At 45.0% G+C, this 8,960-nt stretch overlaps 1 long non-coding RNA gene across 2 annotated transcripts; it reads right to left on the bottom strand.

Annotated features, from left to right (window-relative positions):
- Positions 1-1,455: 1,455 nt before the first annotated feature.
- On the bottom strand, positions 1,456-8,714 carry LOC121705686. 2 transcript variants are annotated; one of them, XR_006030857.1, is made up of 3 exons: positions 8,199-8,714; positions 5,267-5,403; positions 1,456-2,376 (listed from the first exon to the last, which is right to left on the bottom strand). It is a non-coding gene; the product is annotated as an uncharacterized LOC121705686 (long non-coding RNA). The 2 variants fall into 2 exon arrangements; XR_006030858.1 differs by having other exon boundaries at positions 5,267-5,400.
- Between the last annotated feature and the right edge of the window lie 246 nt (positions 8,715-8,960).

Raw genomic sequence — 8,960 nt, 5'->3', positions numbered from 1 at the left:
CAAAGTCCGCAGTCTCACATGAGTTCTCGTTTTATTTTAAGATGTTATCAGCCTGATAGTCATCTTTTGGCAAGGTGTTTTCACATAGATTTTGGGGTGTGGCAATGTAACTCCAATGACTGTTTCATATCACTAAAACAATAGGACTGGGTGGAAGCATTGATAGCAATTAATACAAAAGAAAATCAAGTAGGCTGAATTACACATCCAATTTGAAGATATAAGGTCCATGTTGTGGACTAAATTTGAATTAAGGGGCTATTGACATAGTAGTTTAAAGTATATCTGAGAAAGCCAGAACATATGAAGCTGTGATCCCGTGACCCCAGACTTAAATGAAGTCAAAGAGGGGGATTGTTCAAGGGCAGGCTTAAGCTCCGCCCCCTGTTTACAGACATATGAACGCAAGGACAATGTTATTACTTGTTGATGGAGCTGGTGAAAGTCCGCTAACCAGTGAGAAGTTGTTCACCAGAGAACACTTTCTATATCTATATGTCTGGAAGGCATCAAATAAGCTATTCGGATAGATAGATTAAGGCAATCATACCAGGCAATCCTGTTAAATAAATCAGTTGTCTGTGCTGTGTGAATTATTTGGTTATGTGATCATGTTAATTTAGGAATTTCTCATTCTAATACCAATTTCAGCATTTTCAATAATTTACTTTGACTTATTCAGTATAACATAAAGCGATAGTGAACGGAGATTCAATATTAACAGTTAGCAATCCATTCATATAAACCTGATATCCTACCTCAGGATAAAACTTATTTAATCCTGTTTTTTTAATGGTATCTCACTTTAGGATTCAACAGTTTTAATCTTATTTTTGAGTCATATGAAGAGTTGTTTCAGTCAGACTCACCTCTCCACGTCCATGCTGAGTGTTTACTGTCACCGTAGCTGTTGCTGAGGGAGCTATTGTCTACACACTGCCGACTCCCATGGGTTTACCCTTTCAACACCACTTGTTTTCATGGATTGGTCCAGTCATAGGAATGCCTGTGTAGCAGCTTTGTCTATACTGTGTGATTAAGATGGCTATTTCGCTTCAGTATTCTAACCTTGCTGAATCTGTTAGTCCATTGTAGAGTTCCTGTTTCTCTTAGCGGTGACACTGTGGGGTGTGCGTGTCCACTCAGAAGCACAGAATGAGAGAAGTCAGGTTAATGTTTACAGACAGTATTGACTGAGCTCCCTCTGGGCGCCCTAGTTCTGGCACCGCCTGGCACCAGTACTCTGACCTCACGCACAGAGCAGGAAACATGCAAATGTGCTGGCTATATATATGCCATGTCAAAATCTACAGACTACACACATTATGGAGTTTGGATTTTGAACAAGCTCTATTGAATTTTTCATTGCGTTTTTTTGTATAAATCTCATGAACAATATGGTGCAAAGCCTTAATGGCATTATATTTGGTCAGATCATATGTGACTTGGTCGGACTCACATTTTAACAACAAGTTTTTATTTTCAGCTCAGCTAAAGCATTGTGGCCCTTGTACATTAGACAAGCACTGATGCTCTTGCTGTAAAAAACAAACAAACCAACAAACAGTTTTCTCACATAAAACAACAACAAAACCTGTGTGGATTCTGTGTAGGCCGTGTCAGCTGAGGAGTTGATCCGACTGTTTCCAGCGTCTCTGATACATGTTTTACAAGATCATATCCATTATCCCACAGATAACATGTGCTGTCAGTTTGTGCTAATACATTTGTAAGGCCTTACTTTACAAAGATGAAGAAAGTAAAATTATATTTTCTTCTGTTTTGGTCAAAGACTTTACAGTAAATATGTTCTATTACAACATGGTTAACAAACAAACACATTACATTTATATGGTTCATTACAGAAGCACCATCCCTTCTATTTGGACTGGTGTTATTTGCTCTGTACAATATTATCTGTGACCTGGGCTCTTCTGTTTAATGTCCCACAGAGGGCGCTGTTGGTGTCTATTTCTTCACTTTCCACATGTCACCCTGGATACAGAACTAGGGAAATACTCGGTAATAAGGAGAATACTGATAATTACACAGATCATCACAGTGGTACAATTGTGTACAAAGACACTCCTTCAACAATACTTACATCTATAATTCCTCCCAACCAGGAACAAGGAAGGCTGTAACAGCCAATAAGCAATCAAGTTCAAAACTGTGGTGGTGTAGTCCATTTCTCACATGTGAGGCACAAGCACAACACATAGTTGTCCTCTTGTATAAGAGGAGGTTATGATCCAGACTACGGTGGCCTGGAAGCAGGTTGGTTTCAAACGGGCTGGATTCTGGCGGCCTGGTATTTGGGTTTCCCACAGCAGCAGCAGTGGATGCATGACAGCACGATCAGCATCAGGAAGGTTGCTACAGCAACAACAACAAAAACAAAACCACAAACATGCGTTAGTGAATGCACTCTCATTCACCCACAGCACCATTCAGGCTGCTAACACAACACAAGCCCCATAGCCTTTGTACCTCATGGGTTTTGATGTCTTTCTTTACATCATCCCCAGAGACAATAAAGGATGCTAGCTTCTGTTACCCTGGTTACCTCCTGCTCTGCTACCCCTGCCAGCTTTGTCCTATTGCATCATACTCTCTCTCTCTCTCTCTCTCCCAGATGGCTAGGTCTGAAGCATCCCTATCTTTAGGCAACAAGCCATAATAATAGTAATTTATAGAAAGACTGTAGACAAAGGCTGAGGCAGTTATAAATAGTAGATCACTCTGTCTCTATGGCAGAGCTTACCAGTGTCAGAGAATATTGATTCATAATTATTGATCACTGTCAACATTCCTGTCTAAAACCCATACAGCCGCAAATTAGTATTGTCACTGTGTTGTTGGCTGATATTGAGAGAACGAGAACTAGAGCATGTTCCAGATACTGTAATATTGAGATGACATATTTGACCTTCCCCCACTGAAGACTTTAGGGGTGATCTGGGACTTCTTGAAGTCCTACTCCAGCCACAGTTTGGTCCATTTTCAAGGCAGAACTGAGGCTGTCAAGGCCGTGTTGGACATAGAGAGGTATTTACATCACAGTTAGTAGTTTTGCTGAGGTCTGGACCATGGAGGTCTTGTATAGCTCTGAAGAGGGAAGAGGTTCCAGACCCATTTATTTCAATTGATGATGCTAGGTTACTTAATTCAGACAGACATATATTAAGTGGGTTGTCGCCATTTTTAAATATGCCGTTGAACATGTGCTCACCTCTGCTTAGATTTTCATAAATCAGCCAATTAGTTGCCACATTACCAATGGCCACAAATTATGTCGTCCAGGTAGATTGGCTGATCCTCCCAGCAGGAAATTGACAGCTCTTCCACCAATCCACGTAAAGAACATAATATGTCAGTGTCCACCAATGATGTAGCATCTAACTGGCTTGTCTGTGAAAATATGGGTGGAGGCAAACACTTGAGGGACTTGGTAGATGCTAACTGGCTGATGCTAGCTAGCCCTCCAAATCCTGACCCCCCTGGTCAGGTCACAGAGACAGAGAGAATGGGGATGTGATTTCATCTTGGCCTATACTGGTGTTTGGTGTCCCAAGCAGTGTTTGGGCATTTGAGATAAGAATGCCATAGCTGAATCATGAAGTCAGTGGTTATGACTGCATTAGCTGTGGGAGAGAGCCATCCTTGTTCGTCTGATGAATGAGAGCCATGACTAGCACTTTGGCCATGACTGAAAGAAACTGATGTGTGATGATGATTAGTGCATGGGTCTTGGATGACCAAACGTAGAGTATTTGACAGTTGTGACAGCTTTAGGTGACTGCGCTGTCAGAGACCAAGTTAATGGACCTTGTGACTGCCTGTTGTGAGTTGAACGTATTTCTTATTTCACTGAAAGACGTAGTTAGTAACACCTGTGCTTACTATTTCTTCTCAAAATGGCTATGAAAAAGGTCTATAGCCATCTCCCAAGGGAACTAGGCACTCTGGTTAGGGCTTAAGAATAGCCTTGCGGTACATACCAACTGTATTTGGACATTTGGACCAGAATAAGCCCGTAGCTGTATCTGTTGTCACAGTGTGAAATTTGTTGACGTCTGAATATATCAGATGCAGTAGCCCTGCCACTGCTCAGTCTGTTCGTATTGTAGCGGCTGGTTTCCAATCACAGAGAGCCCGTGCTATGTATAACCCTGGGCGCGCTGGTTGGTTGGCAGCCTGGCGAGAGGGGGGTGGACCATAGATATTAGAAAGCTAGATACTGCATTGGGCTCCAGAACATAGATATTAGAAAGCTAGATACCACATTGGGCTCCAGAACATAGATATTAGAAAGCTAGATACCGCATTGGGCTCCAGAACATAGATATTAGAAAGCTAGATACCGCATTGGGCTCCAGAACATAGATATTAGAAAGCTAGATGCCGCATTGGGCTCCAGAACATAGATATTAGAAAGCTAGATACCGCATTGGGCTCCAGAACATACGCAAATAGCGACGCCATCTTGGTGGGGGCAACAATCACTGGAGGCCAATGGAGGAGCATGTGACTCTGACTGGAAATCAGGCAGGTGTCTCTGATTGGCTGCAAGTGTTGCCCATAGACAATAAAAGTGTTACCCCCACCAATATGGCGGCCGTGTTTACGATGCCCCCACCAATATGGCGGCCGTGTTTACGATGCCACCTAATAGATCTCGACACAGTCAATGCGGTATCTAGCTTTCTAATATCTATAGGGTGGACCCCCAGGAGATATAAGCTACCTGTTGAAGACGTTCTTGCTCTTTATGTCCTCCTGGGCCAGTTGTGGGCCACTGAGTTCTGATGCCTTACCGGTGTCTAATGTGTTTCTGGCAAATAAACAAGATAACTAAACACTGGCATTGAGTGAGACATTACTGAGTACATTAGAGTCCAGACTCAGATGGAATACCAGCAGCTTCACATAGCGAGTCCGTGGTTATGGTTGGATTTCCTGTGAGATGCACACAGAGCCTTATTATAGAGCAAGAGGCTGGGGCACAGCCAAGAATAAGAGCTTTGTTGGTACACTTCAACAGCTGATGATGAATCCACACCACACCAGGCCCTTGTCTTTGCCAGAGCTGACGTTTATCTGGGTCTGCGCGTCTATGGGTTTGTGGACGCAGGTGTCCAGCCACGCGTTCCTGATCAGCCTGCCATGGCAACCCCCGCGCCGTGACTTGTCGCTCGTCATCGCCACTCGACAGACGCCTGACTCAGAGACGCTGAGTGGCCGAGAGAACGACAGCTAAACTCACCAACGAAGAGGAGGAGGATGAAGAAGGCTCCGATCTCCAATGAGTTGGCTTCAGGCAGGCCCTGTAGTTTGGCCCACACGCGATGAAGGATGTCCAGGACTTCCTCTTTCACCTCCATGGTCTCACTGGAAGTGCTGCTAAAGAACACACACACACAGTCTGAGATAACACTGAGCTAACACACACTGTTTCATCACAGTCTCATCTGAGATAACACACACACTACTCATCAACACACGGAAATGACACACCGTCTCATGATCACAGTGAAAGAACACACACAGCACTCATCATAAGACTGTAAGAACACACACACTCTCATCATACGGAGTTAACACACACTGTGTCATCACAATGAGATAGCACATACTGTCTCATCAGGATCACTAGAACACACTAACATTTCAAGGCATCTGCCACTGGTTCAGTTCTTAAGTTGCCACAAGTCGACGTGTCAAGAGTGGCCTTACAAGAAAAATGTTACTGCTCACAAACTTTAATGTAGTCTGTGCAGAGACACCCACTAACTACGACAGGACTGCTTACTCCCAGCAATATAACAGTTCAGTAAGGGAAACACCTGTAAGGAAGTGAAAGGGTGTGTGCCTCAGACATGTCTATTTCAGTTAGTGGTACGTCTGTGTGTGTGTGTGTGTGTGCCTCAGATCTGCCTATTTCAGTAGTGGTACATCTGTGTGTGTGTGTGCGTCTATATGTGTGTGTGTGTGTGTGTGTCTCAGATCTGCCTACAGTAGTGGTACATCTGTGTGGCTGCACTCTGGCAGAGTTGTATTAATATCTACGAAACTACATGCTACAGCAGCAGTCTGTGTTGGTCCATTCCTAGGAAAAGCCTACACTAACCTATACTCTCATCTTACACTTTACGTACTGTGTGATTACACACAGAAAACGCTATACACTAAAATACTTCCTCAGGTTTCCAATTAGCTCCTGGATCTTCCACATCATGTCATTACATATAGCAATGTGCTAGTTAGCTGGTGCCGTGGGCCACACTGCCACTGGGCGTGCTGTTCCGTGCTGTTCCGTGCGGTTCCGTGCGGTTCCGTACCGTGCCCACTGGCACAGATCTATCAGCACAGTCTGACTGTAATGACAGGCCGGCAGGCTATTCCTGGCGTGGTATGCAGCGTACCTCTCTCATTAGCGCAACCGCGTGGAGAATAGCACGGAGTGCTGTGTTAGTGGACGGGGTGAAGTGTGTGTGTGTGTGTGTGTGTGTGTATGTGTGTGTGTGTGTGTGCTGTGTGTGCCTGTGTTATCAGCCTCAGGGAGTGTTTCAGAAGCTGTGAAAGATGTTAGCTTAAAGGTTACTAGGCAGGTTGACTTACAATTATTTTACAGGGTGAAGGGAAGATTTATCAATGAAGTGTCATTTGTGACTCAAACGTGAATGCATGAACATGTGTGTGTGTGTGTGTTTGCTGAGAAGTGCATGCAAGCACATATATGAGTGTGTGTGTTTGTTTCCTTGAATATGTCTGTGTCTGTCAGAGTATGTATTCACGGGAATGTGTTAATGTTTATATGTGTGTGTGAGTATGTGTGTGTGTGGGTGGGGGGGGGGCGGCGTTAGTGAGTGTGTATGTGTGAGTATGTGTGTGTTTGTGAGTGTACGCATGTCTATGTGTGTGTGTGTGTGTGTGTGTGTGTGTGTGTGTGTAAGTGTGTGTGAGGGAGGCCGCCTTGTGTGGATATGTCTCGGCCACCTGCGAGGGTCACGGGGTCACCTCCCCTCCCCCGCCCCCTTCCACCGTCTGTCACAGCTTCCAAAACACACTCACTTCATACTTACTGCACACATTTGAAAATATACACACACACACACACACTCACACACACACACACACACACACACACACACACTCACACACACACACACACTCACACACACACACTCACTCACACACACACACACACTCACTCACACACACACACACTCACTCACACACACACACACTCACACACACACACACTGAAACCACAGAGACACACACACACACATACACATAAACACCCAGACAGACAAACAAACACACACACACACACACACAAACATGCACACAGACACAAAGACCCAGACAGACAAACACACACACACACACACACTGAAACAACAATGAACCAACACTGAACCAACACAGACACACACACGCATACACATACACATACACATATAAACAAACACCCAAATAGACACACACACATACACACACACACACACACACACACACACACACACACACACACACACACACACACACACACACTGAAACAACAGAGACACACACACACACATACACATAAACACCCAGACAGACAAACACACACACACACACGCACAAACATGCACACATACACATAAACACCCAGACAGACAAACACACACACACACACACACACACAAACATGCACACAGACACAAAGACCCAGACAGACAAACACACACACACACACACACTGAAACAACAATGAACCAACACTGAACCAACACAGACACACACACGCATACACATACACATATAAACAAACACCCAAATAGACACACACACACACACACGCACGCACGCACACACACACACACACACACACACACACACACACACACACACACACACACACACACACACACACACACACACACACACACACACTAAACTTTCAGACCCTTTGCAACTACTGCAGGACACCCCAAGATACTCCCTGTACTTTTGTTGGTTTAGAGATAACACAGACAACTAGCTACAGTTCACAACAGTCACTAACTTCTATTGTCGGTGGTCAACTAACAAAATCCACATCGGTGCCAGAAGGCCAGAAGTAAACACTGATGGCACAAAACACACCATGCAGTAATGGAATGTTATGAACAAGGCAAGTAAAGAGGACTGTTTGATAAACTACTAACCTGAACACAAACTTTTGTTCGTACTTCTTGGTGGTCTTCACTGTTTTTTTTCTTTTTCTTAACACTGTGGTCCTTGTTGTGTACTTCTATCACCTGGCAAAGCCACACAGCGTTGCTTTACCCTCCTGATTGAAACGCCTGCAGGCAAGAAGTGCTTCTATGCTGGTTTCTTCTCTCTGAAGGAGTCACCAGGGAAGGCTACTCTTCACAGCGTGCCTGTGAAGACAAAAACATTATGTTCTCGTCCAGGCTTTCCACTGCCCCCTGTGCTCTTGTCTGACCGTGGAACTCTTTTGTTCCTCCAGTTGGCTTTTCTTTGCTCCGCTGGTGAGTAGGACAGTCGGTCACCTCTGCGCTGACGTCTCACGTTGGTGGTGGTGAAAGCAAACGTCTCTGCCTCCCATAAGGGGTCCCAGTGACGCCACCCTTCTCGTCATCTACAACTTCTTTGTGCCGCTCTGGACTGGGAAGTTTTTCATTTCTCTCTCCCACTCCCCCTAGTCTTTTTTCTCCACTCACTCCCCCCCCCCTCTCTCTCTCTCAACCCCTCTCTCTCTCTCTCTCTCTCACACTCACTCACTCTATTTTTCTCTCCCTCTCCCTCCCTCCCTCCCTCCCTCCCTCCCTCCCTCTCCAAGAGCCAGCTGCCATGCCGTCAAGCCTCCCTTTTTTGTCACTGGTCACCGTGGCGACTAGGGTTCCTTTTACAGCGAAAGGATTGGGAGGGAGGAAGGGGAGCGAGTGTGTGTGTGTGTGTGTGTG

This window comes from Alosa sapidissima, chromosome 3 (assembly GCF_018492685.1).
Source record: "Alosa sapidissima isolate fAloSap1 chromosome 3, fAloSap1.pri, whole genome shotgun sequence".
Classification (NCBI taxonomy): domain Eukaryota; kingdom Metazoa; phylum Chordata; class Actinopteri; order Clupeiformes; family Clupeidae; genus Alosa; species Alosa sapidissima.
Note: the sequence above shows the minus strand (reverse complement) of the source record. Positions and strands in the feature narration are given on the sequence as shown.